Below are 22353 nucleotides of genomic sequence, written 5' to 3' on the forward strand. Positions count from 1 at the left end.
CAGTAAGATATGACTGATGCAGGTTTTTGAATCATTTTCAAACTCTGTGTACCAGGGAAGACTCATGCAGACAAGATGCACTCTCTTCCCATCCACTGGAGATGAGCAGAGCAGTAATATTTAACCAATAATTACAGCTCTATTTTCTGCCAGTGAACAAAGTGGAATTTTACCTTGCATGTTTGCAATATGTAAACAAACATTCACAACAACTCACCTGTCTAAATAGTTGACCAGGTTGGGATTCTTATTTGGCTTCATGAGCATGAGTTCATTGACTTTTAGTTCCTTCTTCCTCAGTTCTTGGAGATTTATTTTCTTTATGGCCACCTAAAATGACATTGAAAATGAGTAACTTGAGAAGTTGGCAGCACAAGACCGCAAGGCACATGGAGCGAGTGATTTTGCAATGCCACAGCCCAGCTGTGCCAAACTGCCTTGTGATTGGGCATTGCAGTAATTAGGAACTGACATTGCAACAGCCCATTTCTCTGCTCCCTTGGAGGCCACTTACAGGACACGTGGCCACTGAGGTTTTGCCTTGTCCACTTGGTAACTGTGGTGTCTCAACTATCACCCACAAAGCTCTGAGCACACTCCCTGCTGCTTTGTCTGGGATTCAGAAGAAGTAATCCATGCCTTAATACTCTGTGGATACATCTTGGGCTATGGGCAGGACTTAGGGCTTTTAGGGATGCCGTGCAGATCTCTCCCTACGTGCAGTTGCCAAGTGCGGCACTGCAGGTGGCTAAGGAACTACCAGTAACTTTCAGATGCATTTGCTGGCAAGCAGAAGTGAGAATTCAGGACTCTGAAGCCATAGCCCCAAAGAGCAGTGAGATGCTCAAAGGCACCACCTTTGTTTTAGCAATGGAGAGCAAATGAGCACATCCTTCTCTGAAAGGAACTGCTGCCCTCCTTGCCTTCCTTCTGGCAGCTGAGAAGGACAAAGACTGTCCCAAATGTATTTTGCAGGCTGGTAGCAGTCTGTGCTTCTTGTGCCTTTTCAGCACAGCGCTACTCAAAGCTCCAGCCACAGCTGCTCACACCAGAGGACCTGCGGGAGATGTTGACATTTACCTCTTCTCCTGTGGCATTGTCAAGTGCTATGCAAACATCTCCAAAAGTCCTAGAAACAAAAAAGCAGCAAAGAAAGGAGAAGACATTTAGATCTTGCAGTGAAAGCCAGCCCACAGAGGAGATCTCTGCTGCAAATGCCTAAAACCTGCTGGATGCAGGCGGGCTCTGCCCGAAGGCAGATGATGCATTTTCCTCTCAAGTGCATGGGCACTGGGCCTGTCCCTGAAGCGTTGCCGTTTACTGCCTCAGCTCCTAAGGAGAGCTCCTTCTTTCATCTTGGGTTTCAGGTTCTAAACTGTGCAGTTTTTATCCTGACCATGGAGTATTTCCTTCAGCAATCTTTTGGAAAGAAATGTTCCTGAGAACTGTTATCTGACAGCTATCAGGGAGTAGGTTGCTGTTTCAGGCAAGCACGTTTCTTCCCCTTTTATTAGTGTGGCTGTATGATTTGGAGATATACAAAAATGCTCAGGAAATTAACACAGAACTGTCCCACACTTGTGAGACAAGGAAATCTTCCAGGTCCTGTTCCTTGCTGCAGGCAGGAACTTGGCAGCATGGAGGTGTCTCTGACAATGCCTTCTGGGCACACTCACAAATTCGGAGCAGCACTGAGAGATGGGACAATCTATCCCCAGTGTCTGAACATGGGGATAGATGTCTGTTTGCAGCTGTTCTGACTTCACACTGGATAGATATTCCACCAGAAAAACACCTGGCCCATGGTTATATAGAAGTAACTGTGGTTGGACTCACCCTCTGCCAATATGTTCCAGTTCCGTGTATTTCATCACGGGATTTTCCATGTTCACTATTTTCCCTGAGGGAAACAAAATGCAAGATGCTCACTTTAAAGCAGAGATCCCAGCTTCCAGGAGATTCAAAAGACAGACCCAGAGCCTGAAGCTTTGAACCCTTTGTGTTCGGCTGGGTAACAACAACAACCAGGCAGACAGCTCTGCAGCACAGGTGGCCAGCACAGAGACTGCTTTTCTACGGCAGTTCCTGTGGGGAAATGTCTCTAAATGTCCCTGGGACACCAAACTCAGGAAAAACATTTGGTACAGCTATGCTGACATCTGCACACAATAGACTGTCCCTCAGACAAGAAATACAGCAGACGTACTCCGTAGCTCCAGGGAGTCATCCTTGATCTCCTGTTGCTGAGCAGCAGCTGGGTCAGCACTGGAGATGAACAAACCGCCCCGGCTCCGCTTCTCAGGGTGGAGAGCAAAGGCTCCTTTAGACCATGCTGCTGCTGCAGCAGGTTTGGTGACAAAGCCCTTGTAGATCTGGGACAAGAAATGAGTTTATGTCAGAAAGGTGGCTGGCAGAGATTAGCCTGAGATTCCATTTCAAATGCAAGCCCTTAGGAAGGTGCTGTCACCAACATGAAGCGCTCTTAAGTGGGTTTTTTCTGATGTCCACTTCTCAGACTGGATGGGTCAAAACCAAAGGCTAGTTCTACTTGAGTGGATGGCCAGATTCATGGTCCATTTTCATGGATTTTCTGAAGGATCACTGCCACAATGACCATTCTACTTCCTCTCAAGGATTCCTTTCCCCCTCCAAGGGCTTCAGATACACTTGCAGCTCCTTGTTCAAGTGTTCGGCCTCCCCCCACTGTGTCCTCTTTTCCTGCACCATCTTCAGGTCATGCCCAACCTGTAGCACCTTAGGTGGGGACAGTTCCTGTGCCTCACGCTCGCCTCGGGGCTCTTCATTGCCACTCATTTGCCGGAAGTCTTTGCCGGCTGCCCGGTGAGACGTCAACACTTGCACCTCGAGTCAAACAGAACAAAGCAGTCAGAGACTACAGCTTGTCCCTGTCAGTCAAGAGTCACTGACTGTGAGGAAAGAACAGATTTACAAGGGATACAGACAGCTTGTTTCAATCCTCCATCTGGGTCACCATATTCCTCTGTAAAAACACCTCAAGAAACAAGGAGAGCAGGAACAGGCCAGCAGGAATCAATTTGGATGACTGCTGGCCAAAAGGCCAAAGGACAAGTCCCACTGTCCAGGGCAGCAGCTGAGATTCAGCACACCAGGAAATGTCCTTCCGAGTGACTGTGATACACACTAGAGCAGGATGGCACTCAGAGGCATCACCCCGCTCCCTGCTGCTCTGCACTAGGAAGGCCAGAAGGGCAGAAACCACCAGTTTGGTGACTGCAGTGGCTATCCCTCTTTCACTCACTTGCTTTTGTAGAGCCTGAGGGAGGGGATTAAGTTTTTCTCTGATGATTTTCATTTCTTCCTCCTGCCTCTTCTCCCTTGCCATGATCTTAGCGTGAGCTTTCTGAAAGTCTGTGTCCAGCTGTTCCTTCAATTTCTCTAAAATACGAGAGAGAGGATCTTTCACAAGTGGAGTGACTGCCACTCTTTCAGTCACCTGGTTTTGTTGATCACCCCTCTGCTGATGGAGATTCATCTCCTTTTGAATTCTTCTTGTCTCTTCCTGGTTCCTCTTCTTCACTTCTGTGATGGCACTCTGAGCTTCGGGCAGCTCTGCTTGTGGCTCTGCCTTGATGTTCTGTACACACAAATGCAGAGCAAGTGACTGGGAGCTGCCATAAGGCTCAGCTTTTTCCTCTTGCAGCCTCAAAATCACATTTATTCAGCCCCTTCTTTCTGCTTCCCTACCCACACCTGCTTCTAATGGAACCCTCTTGTCCCAGTGCTGATCCCTGCAGATTCCAAGGCTCTGTGCTTTCAGTGCCTCTGGGACTCCTGGCCTCCTCACTCCCAAGAGCTCTGTTTTATGCCCCTCTTCCTGCCCTTTCCCTCTGACACCTGGCGAGTCAGGCTTACCTGGCCATTCTCCTGTGGCTCTTCCACCTGCTGCCTGAGCTGCTCTTCCTGCTCTCGGGCTCTCAGCTCTCCCTGAGTCTGGCATGGCATCTCTGATAAGGCAATCTGCTCCTGCTCTTTCTCTGGAAGGATCTGCACAGAAAGCAAGAGAAGATGGGTTTCAACTTTCCATAGGACATTTGTGGGCTAAGACTCAAGGACTGATGGGCTCACACGTTCCCAGAGCACTGTGCTGCTGCTCTCCTGGGTCATTCTCTGCCCGTGGGGAGGCACAGATTCCAAAGTGACCCTGGCACTACAATCAGGGGCCATCTGGGGCTGAAGCTCCAACAGCCTCTCAGGCAGCTGACAGGGAAGGTGTGGCATTTCTCAGAGATCTGGTGAGGGCCTCCCTCTGCTCCTGCCATGTCCTGTTTGTCTTTCAGTAGTGACTGACACCCAGCCCAGTCCCACAGCTCCATCCTGCCTCTGCAGGTGGCTTCCTGGGTGAGCTCACCCTTTATGAGAGACACTTCTGGAGTTCATGTTCTCTTCACCACCTAAAACATGGAATTCTTCCACCTCTCTGGGACAGGCAGAAAATCAAAGAATTAACTGGGGGCTTCAGGAAGAAGAGGCCGGAGGAGGAAAACAGCTCTGAGGGGAAAAAAACCACCATATCTGGAGGGGGAAACAGCTCTGCCTGCTCAGAATCGGTCAACAGAACGTGTCTCTAATCCTCTCCTGAAAGGGATGCTTTAGGTGAAGTTTGAACCTCCAACTACTTTGGACCAGAGCCAAGAAGATTCAATTATGCAAATGATAGATAGATTAGATAGATAGATAGATAGATAGATAGATAGATAGATAGATAGATAGAAAGATAGAACTCACTCTTATAATCTCTTTTAACTATAGTTTCTGTTGCAACACACACTTGGTAGCCATTGCCCTGATCAGCAGCAATCCTGAGATTGCTCTCCTATTGCTTCAATAAACCACACTCCCGGGGAATCTGGAGCATTTAGGTCCTTAAGGAATGCAACCAGATCCAGAGCATTGCACTGGGAATGGCATTCTTGCAGCATCTGTGCTTGGCCAAGTGCTTCTCTTTGACTTGACAACACTGAGAGTGCTAAAGGGGCTGTAATCAGAAATAAAGCCCAGCCCCTCCCAGCTCCTCTGAACTCTGAGGACCAGCTGGAATGCAAGAGCATTGATTTCCCGCTCAATTTCAAAACACCACATTTACTGATTCCCTGGGCTGCAAAAAGGCAGAGGTACTGTCAATATGAACGCGAAGTGAAAGGCCCTATTGACTGGCCTGGCACCAGAACAGCTCCTTCTGCACCGAGCTCGCAGCCCCAAACAATGTGTTCTCATGCAAATATAATGCATTCTCCAGAAATGTCACCTTACAAAAGAAAAACCTAGCAGAATCTTGACAAGTGATGGAAAAGGGCAGAAAAGATGGAGGAAAACCACCTGGCCTTGCTGAAAAATGAGAACCTGAACAGGAAATCTCCTCCTAAAAAAGGAAGAAACCACAAGATGAAAGAGTCACCAAAAAAAGTGTCAAAAGCACTTGGATGCTGTGAGAGGATATTTGCAGAAGAAATACCATTTGTAGTGAGCACTGTCCCATATGGATCTATGGAAGTGTGCCTGAAGGGCCCTGACGAGCCTCCCGTTGTCCAGGCTAAAGCTCCCTCAGCACCTCCTCCTTGGCCTTGCGCTCCACAGCCTTCCCCAGCTCCCGTGTCCTCCTCTGCACACGCTCCAGCCCCTCAAGGACTTTCTGCTTCACAGGGGCCCACAACTGGGCACAGCACTCCCAGCTGTGGCCGCAGCGCTGCCCAGCCCAGGGGGACGCTCCCTGCCCTGCTCCTGCTGCCCCACTCTTGCTGACACAGGCCAGGACGCCCTTGCCCTTCTTGGCTCCCTGGCCACGCGCTGGCCCACCTTCAGCTGCTCTTGACCGGCACCCCTGGGTCCTTTGGGCCCACGCAGCTCCCCCACCACAAACTTGCCCCTTTGACGTCAAATACAGCACCCACAATTCCAAGATGTCCTTCCTCTTCTCAGCAACACAAGACAGCAGTCAAGGACTTGCAGCTTCACCCCCACCCGAGCCACTAATGCCATTTCCAAAGCTGCAGGCTTCATCCCAAAATGCACCCACAGCAACTTGCCCCTTCTGCTTTTTGCCTGGCAAGAAGCCTTCCCTACAAGGCACTTGCTTCCTTTGGCCTCACCCCACAAGAATGGCCTGCCCCAGCTTCATGGACAACGCAAATATCTCCTTGCAGCTTATCAAAAGCCAAAAGAGACTGTACAAGTGAAGAACTGCTGCAGAAAACTGCAGAACACTTCCACAAGCCAAACACACCTTTGCACAAAGGGAAAACAACTAAAGAAAGCCCCGTGACCTCCAGCATGAGCACCTGTGCCCTTGGCCACGGCCCTGCAGAAGCCCAGAGACAGAGCTTCACTGAGCCAAGCAGGCAGAAGCTGAGCCGCAGCCCCCAGCTCTTGGGTGCCTCAAGGTGACAGGCCAAAGGCCAATTTCTAGCTGTCCCTGCCTGCAGGAAATGGCCGCGTCCTGCGGGATTCCAGCACTCAGCATCCTCAGCCAGCAACAGCAAGTGCTGGCTGCTCAGAAACTTGCAGCTCTGCCTTGCACTAAAGACAGCAGCACCCACAACTGGCACTTACTCTCTTGGAAGCATCAGGCTCTGCTGTGACCACAGCTGCAGGCTCGTGGTCGTCTTGCTCCTTTTGCTCCTCTTTGGCTTCTTCTCCAGGAGCAGAGGGAGCCGGGGCAGAGACTGCTGCTGCTTCTGTCATCTGTGGCAAGAGAGAAACATGAGGGACAGGCCGTTACCTATAGTTTAGCACCTCCTTTCTCCTGGCATCTACAACCACCTCTTTGAAGGAGAAATCATCAGCATTCTTAGCAATGGCATTCTAAGTCACTCCGGCCAGATTAAAATGGGCTAATTCAAGAGAACTCTGTTTGCCTAGGAATTTGATAGTCCTCCATGGCTGCTATCTGCAAGGCACAGTGCCTCTGCACAAGGGAGCTTTTAGCTCTTGAAAGCTGTGAAATGGAAAAGTAGGAAATAGCCAGCAAGGCCTTTGCTCTTGCTGCGGCAGACATGGAAAACTAAAAGTGGATCAGAATCCCATTCGGTGCAGGAAAAGGGCAGGAAAGCTTGTGCAGAAGCATCTTTGCTTGCTGGGAAGAGAGAAAATGAGCAGGGCTTCTCCTCCTAGCAAGCCAAGAAACCACAAGTTGGAAGTGTCACCTGCTCAGGTGGCTAAAGCACATGGATGCAGAGCGGGGATGTTTGGCAGGGAAGCAGGCCTTGGGGTGAGCGCTGTCCTCTATGGATCTATGGAAGTGTGCCTGAAGGGCCCTGACGAGCCTCCCGTTGTCCAGGCTAAAGCTCCCTCAGCACCTCCTCCTTGGCCTTGCGCTCCACAGCCTTCCCCAGCTCCCGTGTCCTCCTCTGCACACGCTCCAGCCCCTCAAGGACTTTCTGCTTCACAGGGGCCCACAACTGGGCACAGCACTCCCAGATGTGGCCGCAGTGCTGCCCAGCCCAGGGGGACGCTCCCTGCCCTGCTCCTGCTGCCCCACTCTTGCTGACACAGGCCAGGACGCCCTTGGCCTTCTTGGCTCCCTGGCCACGCGCTGGCCCACCTTCAGCTGCTCTTGACCGGCACCCCTGGGTCCTTTGGGCCCACGCAGCTCCCCCACCACAAACTTGCCCCTTTGACGTCAATTACAGCACCCACAATTCCAAGATGTCCTTCCTCTTCTCAGCAACACAAGACAGCAGTCAAGGACTTGCAGCTTCACCCCCACGCGAGGCACTAATGCCATTTCCAAAGCTGCAGGCTTCATCCCAAAACGCATCCACAAAAACTCGCCCCTTCTGCTTTTTGCCTGACGAGAAGCCTTCCCAACGAGGCACTTGCTTTCTTTGGCCACACCCCACAAGAATAGCCTACCCCAGCTTCATGGACAACGCAAATATCTCCTTGCAGCTTATCAAAAGCCAAAAGAGACTGTACAAGTGAAGAACTGCTCCAGAAAACTGCAGAACACTTCCACAAGCCAAACACACCTTTGCACAAAGGGAAAACAACTAAAGAAAGCCCCGTGACCTCCAGCATGAGCACCTGTGCCCTTGGCCACGGCCCTGCAGAAGCCCAGAGACAGAGCTTCACTGAGCCAAGCAGGCAGAAGCTGAGCCGCAGCCCCCAGCTCTTGGGTGCCTCAAGGTGACAGGCCAAAGGCCAATTTCTAGCTGTCCCTGCCTGCAGGAAATGGCCGCGTCCTGCGGGATTCCAGCACTCAGCATCCTCAGCCAGCAACAGCAAGTGCTGGCTGCTCAGAAACTTGCAGCTCTGCCTTGCACTAAAGACAGCAGCACCCACAACTGGCACTTACTCTCTTGGAAGCATCAGGCTCTGCTGTGACCACAGCTGCAGGCTTGTGGTCGTCTTGCTCCTTTTGCTCCTCTTTGGCTTCTTCTCCAGGAGCAGAGGGAGCCGGGGCAGAGACTGCTGCTGCTTCTGTCATCTGTGGCAAGAGAGAAACATGAGGGACAGGCCGTTACCTATCGTTTAGCACCTCCTTTCTCCTGGCATCTACAACCACCTCTTTGAAGGAGAAATCATCAGCATTCTTAGCAATGGCATTCTAAGTCACTCCGGCCAGATTAAAATGGGCTAATTCAAGAGAACTCTGTTTGCCTAGGAATTTGATAGTCCTCCATGGCTGCTATCTGCAAGGCACAGTGCCTCTGCACAAGGGAGCTTTTAGCTCTTGAAAGCTGTGAAATGGAAAAGTAGGAAATAGCCAGCAAGGCCTTTGCTATTGCTGCGGCAGACATGGAAAACTAAAAGTGGATCAGAATCCCATTCGGTGCAGGAAAAGGGCAGGAAAGCTTGTGCAGAAGCATCTTTGCTTGCTGGGAAGAGAGAAAATGAGCAGGGCTTCTCCTCCTAGCAAGCCAAGAAACCACAAGTTGGAAGTGTCACCTGCTCAGGTGGCTAAAGCACATGGATGCAGAGCGGGGATGTTTGGCAGGGAAGCAGGCCTTGGGGTGAGCGCTGTCCTCTATGGATCTATGGAAGTGTGCCTGAAGGGCCCTGACGAGCCTCCCGTTGTCCAGGCTAAAGCTCCCTCAGCACCTCCTCCTTGGCCTTGCGCTCCACAGCCTTCCCCAGCTCCCGTGTCCTCCTCTGCACACGCTCCAGCCCCTCAAGGACTTTCTGCTTCACAGGGGCCCACAACTGGGCACAGCACTCCCAGATGTGGCCGCAGTGCTGCCCAGCCCAGGGGGACGCTCCCTGCCCTGCTCCTGCTGCCCCACTCTTGCTGACACAGGCCAGGACGCCCTTGCCCTTCTTGGCTCCCTGGCCACGCCTGGCCCACCTTCAGCTGCTCTTGACCGGCACCCCTGGGTCCTTTGGGCCCACGCAGCTCCCCCACCACAAACTTGCCCCTTTGACGTCAATTACAGCACCCACAATTCCAAGATGTCCTTCCTCTTCTCAGCAACACAAGACAGCAGTCAAGGACTTGCAGCTTCACCCCCACGCGAGGCACTAATGCCATTTCCAAAGCTGCAGGCTTCATCCCAAAACGCATCCACAAAAACTCGCCCCTTCTGCTTTTTGCCTGACAAGAAGCCTTCCCAACGAGGCACTTGCTTCCTTTGGCCTCACCCCACAAGAATAGCCTACCCCAGCTTCATGGACAACGCAAATATCTCCTTGCAGCTTATCAAAAGCCAAAAGAGACTGTACAAGTGAAGAACTGCTCCAGAAAACTGCAGAACACTTCCACAAGCCAAACACACCTTTGCACAAAGGGAAAACAACTAAAGAAAGCCCCGTGACCTCCAGCATGAGCACCTGTGCCCTTGGCCACGGCCCTGCAGAAGCCCAGAGACAGAGCTTCACTGAGCCAAGCAGGCAGAAGCTGAGCTACAGCCCCCAGCTCTTGGGTGCCTGAAGGTGACAGGCCAAAGGCCAATTTCTAGCTGTCCCTGCCTGCAGGAAATGGCCGCGTCCTGCGGGATTCCAGCACTCAGCATCCTCAGCCAACAACAGCAAGTGCTGGCTGCTCAGAAACTTGCAGCTCTGCCTTGCACTAAAGACAGCAGCACCCACAACTGGCACTTACTCTCTTGGAAGCATCAGGCTCTGCTGTGACCACAGCTGCAGGCTTGTGGTCGTCTTGCTCCTTTTGCTCCTCTTTGGCTTCTTCTCCAGGAGCAGAGGGAGCCGGGGCAGAGACTGCTGCTGCTTCTGTCATCTGTGGCAAGAGAGAAACATGAGGGACAGGCCGTTACCTATCGTTTAGCACCTCCTTTCTCCTGGCATCTACAACCACCTCTTTGAAGGAGAAATCATCAGCATTCTTAGCAATGGCATTCTAAGTCACTCCGGCCAGATTAAAATGGGCTAATTCAAGAGAACTCTGTTTGCCTAGGAATTTGATAGTCCTCCATGGCTGCTATCTGCAAGGCACAGTGCCTCTGCACAAGGGAGCTTTTAGCTCTTGAAAGCTGTGAAATGGAAAAGTAGGAAATAGCCAGCAAGGCCTTTGCTCTTGCTGCGGCAGACATGGAAAACTAAAAGTGGATCAGAATCCCATTCGGTGCAGGAAAAGGGCAGGAAAGCTTGTGCAGAAGCATCTTTGCTTGCTGGGAAGAGAGAAAATGAGCAGGGCTTCTCCTCCTAGCAAGCCAAGAAACCACAAATTGGAAGTGTCACCTGCTCAGGTGGCTAAAGCCCTTGCATGCAGAGCGGGGATGTTTGGCAGGGAAGCAGGCCTTGGGGTGAGCGCTGTCCTCTATGGATCTATGGAAGTGTGCCTGAAGGGCCCTGACGAGCCTCCCGTTGTCCAGGCTAAAGCTCCCTCAGCACCTCCTCCTTGGCCTTGCGCTCCACAGCCTTCCCCAGCTCCCGTGTCCTCCTCTGCACACGCTCCAGCCCCTCAAGGACTTTCTGCTTCACAGGGGCCCACAACTGGGCACAGCACTCCCAGATGTGGCCGCAGTGCTGCCCAGCCCAGGGGGACGCTCCCTGCCCTGCTCCTGCTGCCCCACTCTTGCTGACACAGGCCAGGACGCCCTTGCCCTTCTTGGCTCCCTGGCCACGCGCTGGCCCACCTTCAGCTGCTCTTGACCGGCACCCCTGGGTCCTTTGGGCCCACGCAGCTCCCCCACCACAAACTTGCCCCTTTGACGTCAATTACAGCACCCACAATTCCAAGATGTCCTTCCTCTTCTCAGCAACACAAGACAGCAGTCAAGGACTTGCAGCTTCACCCCCACGCGAGGCACTAATGCCATTTCCAAAGCTGCAGGCTTCATCCCAAAACGCATCCACAAAAACTCGCCCCTTCTGCTTTTTGCCTGACAAGAAGCCTTCCCAACGAGGCACTTGCTTCCTTTGGCCTCACCCCACAAGAATAGCCTACCCCAGCTTCATGGACAACGCAAATATCTCCTTGCAGCTTATCAAAAGCCAAAAGAGACTGTACAAGTGAAGAACTGCTCCAGAAAACTGCAGAACACTTCCACAAGCCAAACACACCTTTGCACAAAGGGAAAACAACTAAAGAAAGCCCCGTGACCTCCAGCATGAGCACCTGTGCCCTTGGCCACGGCCCTGCAGAAGCCCAGAGACAGAGCTTCACTGAGCCAAGCAGGCAGAAGCTGAGCTACAGCCCCCAGCTCTTGGGTGCCTGAAGGTGACAGGCCAAAGGCCAATTTCTAGCTGTCCCTGCCTGCAGGAAATGGCCGCGTCCTGCGGGATTCCAGCACTCAGCATCCTCAGCCAACAACAGCAAGTGCTGGCTGCTCAGAAACTTGCAGCTCTGCCTTGCACTAAAGACAGCAGCACCCACAACTGGCACTTACTCTCTTGGAAGCATCAGGCTCTGCTGTGACCACAGCTGCAGGCTTGTGGTCGTCTTGCTCCTTTTGCTCCTCTTTGGCTTCTTCTCCAGGAGCAGAGGGAGCCGGGGCAGAGACTGCTGCTGCTTCTGTCATCTGTGGCAAGAGAGAAACATGAGGGACAGGCCGTTACCTATCGTTTAGCACCTCCTTTCTCCTGGCATCTACAACCACCTCTTTGAAGGAGAAATCATCAGCATTCTTAGCAATGGCATTCTAAGTCACTCCGGCCAGATTAAAATGGGCTAATTCAAGAGAACTCTGTTTGCCTAGGAATTTGATAGTCCTCCATGGCTGCTATCTGCAAGGCACAGTGCCTCTGCACAAGGGAGCTTTTAGCTCTTGAAAGCTGTGAAATGGAAAAGTAGGAAATAGCCAGCAAGGCCTTTGCTCTTGCTGCGGCAGACATGGAAAACTAAAAGTGGATCAGAATCCCATTCGGTGCAGGAAAAGGGCAGGAAAGCTTGTGCAGAAGCATCTTTGCTTGCTGGGAAGAGAGAAAATGAGCAGGGCTTCTCCTCCTAGCAAGCCAAGAAACCACAAGTTGGAAGTGTCACCTGCTCAGGTGGCTAAAGCACATGGATGCAGAGCGGGGATGTTTGGCAGGGAAGCAGGCCTTGGGGTGAGCGCTGTCCTCTATGGATCTATGGAAGTGTGCCTGAAGGGCCCTGACGAGCCTCCCGTTGTCCAGGCTAAAGCTCCCTCAGCACCTCCTCCTTGGCCTTGCGCTCCACAGCCTTCCCCAGCTCCCGTGTCCTCCTCTGCACACGCTCCAGCCCCTCAAGGACTTTCTGCTTCACAGGGGCACACAACTGGGCACAGCACTCCCAGCTGTGGCCGCAGCGCTGCCCAGCCCAGGGGGACGCTCACTGCCCTGCTCCTGCTGCCCCACTCTTGCTGACACAGGCCAGGACGCCCTTGGCCTTCTTGGCTCCCTGGCCACGCGCTGGCCCACCTTCAGCTGCTCTTGACCGGCACCCCTGGGTCCTTTGGGCCCACGCAGCTCCCCCACCACAAACTTGCCCCTTTGACGTCAAATACAGCACCCACAATTCCAAGATGTCCTTCCTCTTCTCAGCAACACAAGACAGCAGTCAAGGACTTGCAGCTTCACCCCCACGCGAGGCACTAATGCCATTTCCAAAGCTGCAGGCTTCATCCCAAAACGCATCCACAAAAACTCACCCCTTCTGCTTTTTGCCTGACGAGAAGCCTTCCCAACGAGGCACTTGCTTTCTTTGGCCACACCCCAGAAGAATGGCCTACCCCAGCTTCATGGACAACGCAATCATCTCCTTGCAGCTTATCAAAAGCCAAAAGAGACTGTACAAGTGAAGAACTGCTGCAGAAAACTGCAGAACACTTCCACAAGCCAAACACACCTTTGCACAAAGGGAAAACAACTAAAGAAAGCCCCGTGACCTCCAGCATGAGCACCTGTGCCCTTGGCCACGGCCCTGCAGAAGCCCAGAGACAGAGCTTCACTGAGCCAAGCAGGCAGAAGCTGAGCCGCAGCCCCCAGCTCTTGGGTGCCTGAAGGTGACAGGCCAAAGGCCAATTTCTAGCTGTCCCTGCCTGCAGGAAATGGCCGCGTCCTGCGGGATTCCAGCACTCAGCATCCTCAGCCAACAACAGCAAGTGCTGGCTGCTCAGAAACTTGCAGCTCTGCCTTGCACTAAAGACAGCAGCACCCACAACTGGCACTTACTCTCTTGGAAGCATCAGGCTCTGCTGTGACCACAGCTGCAGGCTCGTGGTCGTCTTGCTCCTTTTGCTCCTCTTTGGCTTCTTCTCCAGGAGCAGAGGGAGCCGGGGCAGAGACTGCTGCTGCTTCTGTCATCTGTGGCAAGAGAGAAACATGAGGGACAGGCCGTTACCTATAGTTTAGCACCTCCTTTCTCCTGGCATCTACAACCACCTCTTTGAAGGAGAAATCATCAGCATTCTTAGCAATGGCATTCTAAGTCACTCCGGCCAGATTAAAATGGGCTAATTCAAGAGAACTCTGTTTGCCTAGGAATTTGATAGTCCTCCATGGCTGCTATCTGCAAGGCACAGTGCCTCTGCACAAGGGAGCTTTTAGCTCTTGAAAGCTGTGAAATGGAAAAGTAGGAAATAGCCAGCAAGGCCTTTGCTATTGCTGCGGCAGACATGGAAAACTAAAAGTGGATCAGAATCCCATTCGGTGCAGGAAAAGGGCAGGAAAGCTTGTGCAGAAGCATCTTTGCTTGCTGGGAAGAGAGAAAATGAGCAGGGCTTCTCCTCCTAGCAAGCCAAGAAACCACAAGTTGGAAGTGTCACCTGCTCAGGTGGCTAAAGCCCTTGCATGCAGAGCGGGGATGTTTGGCAGGGAAGCAGGCCTTGGGGTGAGCGCTGTCCTCTATGGATCTATGGAAGTGTGCCTGAAGGGCCCTGACGAGCCTCCCGTTGTCCAGGCTAAAGCTCCCTCAGCACCTCCTCCTTGGCCTTGCGCTCCACAGCCTTCCCCAGCTCCCGTGTCCTCCTCTGCACACGCTCCAGCCCCTCAAGGACTTTCTGCTTCACAGGGGCCCACAACTGGGCACAGCACTCCCAGCTGTGGCCGCAGCGCTGCCCAGCCCAGGGGGACGCTCACTGCCCTGCTCCTGCTGCCCCACTCTTGCTGACACAGGCCAGGACGCCCTTGGCCTTCTTGGCTCCCTGGCCACGCGCTGGCCCACCTTCAGCTGCTCTTGACCGGCACCCCTGGGTCCTTTGGGCCCACGCAGCTCCCCCACCACAAACTTGCCCCTTTGACTTCAAATACAGCAGCCACAATTCCAAGATGTCCTTCCTCTTCTCAGCAACACAAGACAGCAGTCAAGGACTTGCAGCTTCACCCCCACCCGAGGCACTAATGCCATTTCCAAAGCTGCAGGCTTCATCCCAAAACGCATCCACAAAAACTCGCCCCTTCTGCTTTTTGCCTGACAAGAAGCCTTCCCAACGAGGCACTTGCTTTCTTTGGCCACACCCCACAAGAATAGCCTACCCCAGCTTCATGGACAACGCAAATATCTCCTTGCAGCTTATCAAAAGCCAAAAGAGACTGTACAAGTGAAGAACTGCTGCAGAAAACTTCAGAACACTTCCACAAGCCAAACACACCTTTGCACAAAGGGAAAACAACTAAAGAAAGCCCCGTGACCTCCAGCATGAGCACCTGTGCCCTTGGCCACGGCCCTGCAGAAGCCCAGAGACAGAGCTTCACTGAGCCAAGCAGGCAGAAGCTGAGCCGCAGCCGCCAACTCTTGGGTGCCTGAAGGTGACAGGCCAAAGGCCAATTTCTAGCTGTCCCTGCCTGCAGGAAATGGCCGCGTCCTGCGGGATTCCAGCACTCAGCATCCTCAGCCAGCAACAGCAAGTGCTGGCTGCTCAGAAACTTGCAACTCTGCCTTGCACTAAAGACAGCAGCACCCACAACTGGCACTTACTCTCTTGGAAGCATCAGGCTCTGCTGTGACCACAGCTGCAGGCTTGTGGTCGTCTTGCTCCTTTTGCTCCTCTTTGGCTTCTTCTCCAGGAGCAGAGGGAGCCGGGGCAGAGACTGCTGCTGCTTCTGTCATCTGTGGCAAGAGAGAAACATGAGGGACAGGCCGTTACCTATCGTTTAGCACCTCCTTTCTCCTGGCATCTACAACCACCTCTTTGAAGGAGAAATCATCAGCATTCTTAGCAATGGCATTCTAAGTCACTCCGGCCAGATTAAAATGGGCTAATTCAAGAGAACTCTGTTTGCCTAGGAATTTGATAGTCCTCCATGGCTGCTATCTGCAAGGCACAGTGCCTCTGCACAAGGGAGCTTTTAGCTCTTGAAAGCTGTGAAATGGAAAAGTAGGAAATAGCCAGCAAGGCCTTTGCTCTTGCTGCGGCAGACATGGAAAACTAAAAGTGGATCAGAATCCCATTCGGTGCAGGAAAAGGGCAGGAAAGCTTGTGCAGAAGCATCTTTGCTTGCTGGGAAGAGAGAAAATGAGCAGGGCTTCTCCTCCTAGCAAGCCAAGAAACCACAAGTTGGAAGTGTCACCTGCTCAGGTGGCTAAAGCACATGGATGCAGAGCGGGGATGTTTGGCAGGGAAGCAGGCCTTGGGGTGAGCGCTGTCCTCTATGGATCTATGGAAGTGTGCCTGAAGGGCCCTGACGAGCCTCCCGTTGTCCAGGCTAAAGCTCCCTCAGCACCTCCTCCTTGGCCTTGCGCTCCACAGCCTTCCCCAGCTCCCGTGTCCTCCTCTGCACACGCTCCAGCCCCTCAAGGACTTTCTGCTTCACAGGGGCCCACAACTGGGCACAGCACTCCCAGCTGTGCCTGCAGCGCTGCCCAGCCCAGGGGGACGCTCACTGCCCTGCTCCTGCTGCCCCACTCTTGCTGACACAGGCCAGGACGCCCTTGCCCTTCTTGGCTCCCTGGCCACGCGCTGGCCCACCTTCAGCTGCTCTTGACCGGCACCCCTGGGTCCTTTGGGCCCACGCAGCTCCCCCACCACAAACTTGCCCCTTTGACGTCAAATACAGCACCCACAATTCCAAGATGTCCTTCCTCTTCTCAGCAACACAAGACAGCAGTCAAGGACTTGCAGCTTCACCCCCACCCGAGGCACTAATGCCATTTCCAAAGCTGCAGGCTTCATTCCAAAACGCATCCACAAAAACTCGCCCCTTCTGCTTTTTGCCTGACGAGAAGCCTTCCCAACGAGGCACTTGCTTTCTTTGGCCACACCCCACAAGAATGGCCTGCCCCAGCTTCATGGACAACGCAAATATCTCCTTGCAGCTTATCAAAAGCCAAAAGAGACTGTACAAGTGAAGAACTGCTGCAGAAAACTGCAGAACACTTCCACAAGCCAAACACACCTTTGCACAAAGGGAAAACAACTAAAGAAAGCCCCGTGACCTCCAGCATGAGCACCTGTGCCCTTGGCCACGGCCCTGCAGAAGCCCAGAGACAGAGCTTCACTGAGCCAAGCAGGCAGAAGCTGAGCCGCAGCCCCCAGCTCTTGGGTGCCTCAAGGTGACAGGCCAAAGGCCAATTTCTAGCTGTCCCTGCCTGCAGGAAATGGCCGCGTCCTGCGGGATTCCAGCACTCAGCATCCTCAGCCAGCAACAGCAAGTGCTGGCTGCTCAGAAACTTGCAGCTCTGCCTTGCACTAAAGACAGCAGCACCCACAACTGGCACTTACTCTCTTGGAAGCATCAGGCTCTGCTGTGACCACAGCTGCAGGCTCGTGGTCGTCTTGCTCCTTTTGCTCCTCTTTGGCTTCTTCTCCAGGAGCAGAGGGAGCCGGGGCAGAGACTGCTGCTGCTTCTGTCATCTGTGGCAAGAGAGAAACATGAGGGACAGGCCGTTACCTATAGTTTAGCACCTCCTTTCTCCTGGCATCTACAACCACCTCTTTGAAGGAGAAATCATCAGCATTCTTAGCAATGGCATTCTAAGTCACTCCGGCCAGATTGAAATGGGCTAATTCAAGAGAACTCTGTTTGCCTAGGAATTTGATAGTCCTCCATGGCTGCTATCTGCAAGGCACAGTGCCTCTGCACAAGGGAGCTTTTAGCTCTTGAAAGCTGTGAAATGGAAAAGTAGGAAATAGCCAGCAAGGCCTTTGCTATTGCTGCGGCAGACATGGAAAAGTAAAAGTGGATCAGAATCCCATTCGGTGCAGGAAAAGGGCAGGAAAGCTTGTGCAGAAGCATCTTTGCTTGCTGGGAAGAGAGAAAATCAGCAGGGCTTCTCCTCCTAGCAAGCCAAGAAACCACAAGTTGGAAGTGTCACCTGCTCAGGTGGCTAAAGCACATGGATGCAGAGTGGGGATGTTTGGCAGGGAAGCAGGCCTTGGGGTGAGCGCTGTCCTCTATGGATCTATGGAAGTGTGCCTGAAGGGCCCTGACGAGCCTCCCGTTGTCCAGGCTAAAGCTCCCTCAGCACCTCCTCCTTGGCCTTGCGCTCCACAGCCTTCCCCAGCTCCCGTGTCCTCCTCTGCACACGCTCCAGCCCCTCAAGGACTTTCTGCTCACAGGGGCCCACAACTGGGCACAGCACTCCCAGCTGTGGCCGCAGCGCTGCCCAGCCCAGGGGGACGCTCCCTGCCCTGCTCCTGCTGCCCCACTCTTGCTGACACAGGCCAGGACGCCCTTGGCCTTCTTGGCTCCCTGGCCACGCGCTGGCCCACCTTCAGCTGCTCTTGACCGGCACCCCTGGGTCCTTTGGGCCCACGCAGCTCCCCCACCACAAACTTGCCCCTTTGACGTCAAATACAGCACCCACAATTCCAAGATGTCCTTCCTCTTCTCAGCAACACAAGACAGCAGTCAAGGACTTGCAGCTTCACCCCCACGCGAGGCACTAATGCCATTTCCAAAGCTGCAGGCTTCATCCCAAAACGCATCCACAAAAACTCACCCCTTCTGCTTTTTGCCTGACGAGAAGCCTTCCCAACGAGGCACTTGCTTTCTTTGGCCACACCCCAGAAGAATGGCCTACCCCAGCTTCATGGACAACGCAATCATCTCCTTGCAGCTTATCAAAAGCCAAAAGAGACTGTACAAGTGAAGAACTGCTGCAGAAAACTGCAGAACACTTCCACAAGCCAAACACACCTTTGCACAAAGGGAAAACAACTAAAGAAAGCCCCGTGACCTCCAGCATGAGCACCTGTGCCCTTGGCCACGGCCCTGCAGAAGCCCAGAGACAGAGCTTCACTGAGCCAAGCAGGCAGAAGCTGAGCCGCAGCCCCCAGCTCTTGGGTGCCTGAAGGTGACAGGCCAAAGGCCAATTTCTAGCTGTCCCTGCCTGCAGGAAACGGCCGCGTCCTGCGGGATTCCAGCACTCAGCATCCTCAGCCAGCAACAGCAAGTGCTGGCTGCTCAGAAACTTGCAGCTCTGCCTTGCACTAAAGACAGCAGCACCCACAACTGGCACTTACTCTCTTGGAAGCATCAGGCTCTGCTGTGACCACAGCTGCAGGCTCGTGGTCGTCTTGCTCCTTTTGCTCCTCTTTGGCTTCTTCTCCAGGAGCAGAGGGAGCCGGGGCAGAGACTGCTGCTGCTTCTGTCATCTGTGGCAAGAGAGAAACATGAGGGACAGGCCGTTACCTATCGTTTAGCACCTCCTTTCTCCTGGCATCTACAACCACCTCTTTGAAGGAGAAATCATCAGCATTCTTAGCAATGGCATTCTAAGTCACTCCGGCCAGATTAAAATGGGCTAATTCAAGAGAACTCTGTTTGCCTAGGAATTTGATAGTCCTCCATGGCTGCTATCTGCAAGGCACAGTGCCTCTGCACAAGGGAGCTTTTAGCTCTTGAAAGCTGTGAAATGGAAAAGTAGGAAATAGCCAGCAAGGCCTTTGCTCTTGCTGCGGCAGACATGGAAAACTAAAAGTGGATCAGAATCCCATTCGGTGCAGGAAAAGGGCAGGAAAGCTTGTGCAGAAGCATCTTTGCTTGCTGGGAAGAGAGAAAATGAGCAGGGCTTCTCCTCCTAGCAAGCCAAGAAACCACAAGTTGGAAGTGTCACCTGCTCAGGTGGCTAAAGCCCTTGCATGCAGAGCGGGGATGTTTGGCAGGGAAGTAGGCCTTGGGGTGAGCGCTGTCCTCTATGGATCTATGGAAGTGTGCCTGAAGGGCCCTGACGAGCCTCCCGTTGTCCAGGCTAAAGCTCCCTCAGCACCTCCTCCTTGGCCTTGCGCTCCACAGCCTTCCCCAGCTCCCGTGTCCTCCTCTGCACACGCTCCAGCCCCTCAAGGACTTTCTGCTTCACAGGGGCCCACAACTGGGCACAGCACTCCCAGCTGTGGCCGCAGCGCTGCCCAGCCCAGGGGGACGCTCACTGCCCTGCTCCTGCTGCCCCACTCTTGCTGACACAGGCCAGGACGCCCTTGGCCTTCTTGGCTCCCTGGCCACGCGCTGGCCCACCTTCAGCTGCTCTTGACCGGCACCCCTGGGTCCTTTGGGCCCACGCAGCTCCCCCACCACAAACTTGCCCCTTTGACTTCAAATACAGCAGCCACAATTCCAAGATGTCCTTCCTCTTCTCAGCAACACAAGACAGCAGTCAAGGACTTGCAGCTTCACCCCCACCCGAGGCACTAATGCCATTTCCAAAGCTGCAGGCTTCATCCCAAAACGCATCCACAAAAACTCGCCCCTTCTGCTTTTTGCCTGACAAGAAGCCTTCCCAACGAGGCACTTGCTTTCTTTGGCCACACCCCACAAGAATAGCCTACCCCAGCTTCATGGACAACGCAAATATCTCCTTGCAGCTTATCAAAAGCCAAAAGAGACTGTACAAGTGAAGAACTGCTCCAGAAAACTGCAGAACACTTCCACAAGCCAAACACACCTTTGCACAAAGGGAAAACAACTAAAGAAAGCCCCGTGACCTCCAGCATGAGCACCTGTGCCCTTGGCCACGGCCCTGCAGAAGCCCAGAGACAGAGCTTCACTGAGCCAAGCAGGCAGAAGCTGAGCCGCAGCCGCCAACTCTTGGGTGCCTGAAGGTGACAGGCCAAAGGCCAATTTCTAGCTGTCCCTGCCTGCAGGAAATGGCCGCGTCCTGCGGGATTCCAGCACTCAGCATCCTCAGCCAGCAACAGCAAGTGCTGGCTGCTCAGAAACTTGCAACTCTGCCTTGCACTAAAGACAGCACCACCCACAACTGGCACTTACTCTCTTGGAAGCATCAGGCTCTGCTGTGACCACAGCTGCAGGCTTGTGGTCGTCTTGCTCCTTTTGCTCCTCTTTGGCTTCTTCTCCAGGAGCAGAGGGAGCCGGGGCAGAGACTGCTGCTGCTTCTGTCATCTGTGGCAAGAGAGAAACATGAGGGACAGGCCGTTACCTATCGTTTAGCACCTCCTTTCTCCTGGCATCTACAACCACCTCTTTGAAGGAGAAATCATCAGCATTCTTAGCAATGGCATTCTAAGTCACTCCGGCCAGATTAAAATGGGCTAATTCAAGAGAACTCTGTTTGCCTAGGAATTTGATAGTCCTCCATGGCTGCTATCTGCAAGGCACAGTGCCTCTGCACAAGGGAGCTTTTAGCTCTTGAAAGCTGTGAAATGGAAAAGTAGGAAATAGCCAGCAAGGCCTTTGCTCTTGCTGCGGCAGACATGGAAAACTAAAAGTGGATCAGAATCCCATTCGGTGCAGGAAAAGGGCAGGAAAGCTTGTGCAGAAGCATCTTTGCTTGCTGGGAAGAGAGAAAATGAGCAGGGCTTCTCCTCCTAGCAAGCCAAGAAACCACAAGTTGGAAGTGTCACCTGCTCAGGTGGCTAAAGCACATGGATGCAGAGCGGGGATGTTTGGCAGGGAAGCAGGCCTTGGGGTGAGCGCTGTCCTCTATGGATCTATGGAAGTGTGCCTGAAGGGCCCTGACGAGCCTCCCGTTGTCCAGGCTAAAGCTCCCTCAGCACCTCCTCCTTGGCCTTGCGCTCCACAGCCTTCCCCAGCTCCCGTGTCCTCCTCTGCACACGCTCCAGCCCCTCAAGGACTTTCTGCTTCACAGGGGCCCACAACTGGGCACAGCACTCCCAGCTGTGCCTGCAGCGCTGCCCAGCCCAGGGGGACGCTCACTGCCCTGCTCCTGCTGCCCCACTCTTGCTGACACAGGCCAGGACGCCCTTGCCCTTCTTGGCTCCCTGGCCACGCGCTGGCCCACCTTCAGCTGCTCTTGACCGGCACCCCTGGGTCCTTTGGGCCCACGCAGCTCCCCCACCACAAACTTGCCCCTTTGACGTCAAATACAGCACCCACAATTCCAAGATGTCCTTCCTCTTCTCAGCAACACAAGACAGCAGTCAAGGACTTGCAGCTTCACCCCCACCCGAGGCACTAATGCCATTTCCAAAGCTGCAGGCTTCATTCCAAAACGCATCCACAAAAACTCGCCCCTTCTGCTTTTTGCCTGACGAGAAGCCTTCCCAACGAGGCACTTGCTTTCTTTGGCCACACCCCACAAGAATGGCCTGCCCCAGCTTCATGGACAACGCAAATATCTCCTTGCAGCTTATCAAAAGCCAAAAGAGACTGTACAAGTGAAGAACTGCTGCAGAAAACTGCAGAACACTTCCACAAGCCAAACACACCTTTGCACAAAGGGAAAACAACTAAAGAAAGCCCCGTGACCTCCAGCATGAGCACCTGTGCCCTTGGCCACGGCCCTGCAGAAGCCCAGAGACAGAGCTTCACTGAGCCAAGCAGGCAGAAGCTGAGCCGCAGCCCCCAGCTCTTGGGTGCCTCAAGGTGACAGGCCAAAGGCCAATTTCTAGCTGTCCCTGCCTGCAGGAAATGGCCGCGTCCTGCGGGATTCCAGCACTCAGCATCCTCAGCCAGCAACAGCAAGTGCTGGCTGCTCAGAAACTTGCAGCTCTGCCTTGCACTAAAGACAGCACCACCCACAACTGGCACTTACTCTCTTGGAAGCATCAGGCTCTGCTCTGACCACAGCTGCAGGCTCGTGGTCGTCTTGCTCCTTTTGCTCCT

At 53.5% G+C, this 22353-nt stretch overlaps 1 long non-coding RNA gene across 1 annotated transcript; it reads right to left on the bottom strand.

Annotated features, from left to right (window-relative positions):
- Positions 1–1091: 1091 nt before the first annotated feature.
- On the bottom strand, positions 1092–2459 carry LOC128822564 (uncharacterized). Its single transcript, XR_008441491.1, has 3 exons — positions 2207–2459; positions 1837–2085; positions 1092–1129 (listed from the first exon to the last, which is right to left on the bottom strand). It is a non-coding gene; the product is annotated as an uncharacterized LOC128822564 (long non-coding RNA).
- Between the last annotated feature and the right edge of the window lie 19894 nt (positions 2460–22353).

Source organism: Vidua macroura, chromosome Z (assembly GCF_024509145.1).
Source record: "Vidua macroura isolate BioBank_ID:100142 chromosome Z, ASM2450914v1, whole genome shotgun sequence".
Lineage (NCBI taxonomy): Eukaryota > Metazoa > Chordata > Aves > Passeriformes > Viduidae > Vidua > Vidua macroura.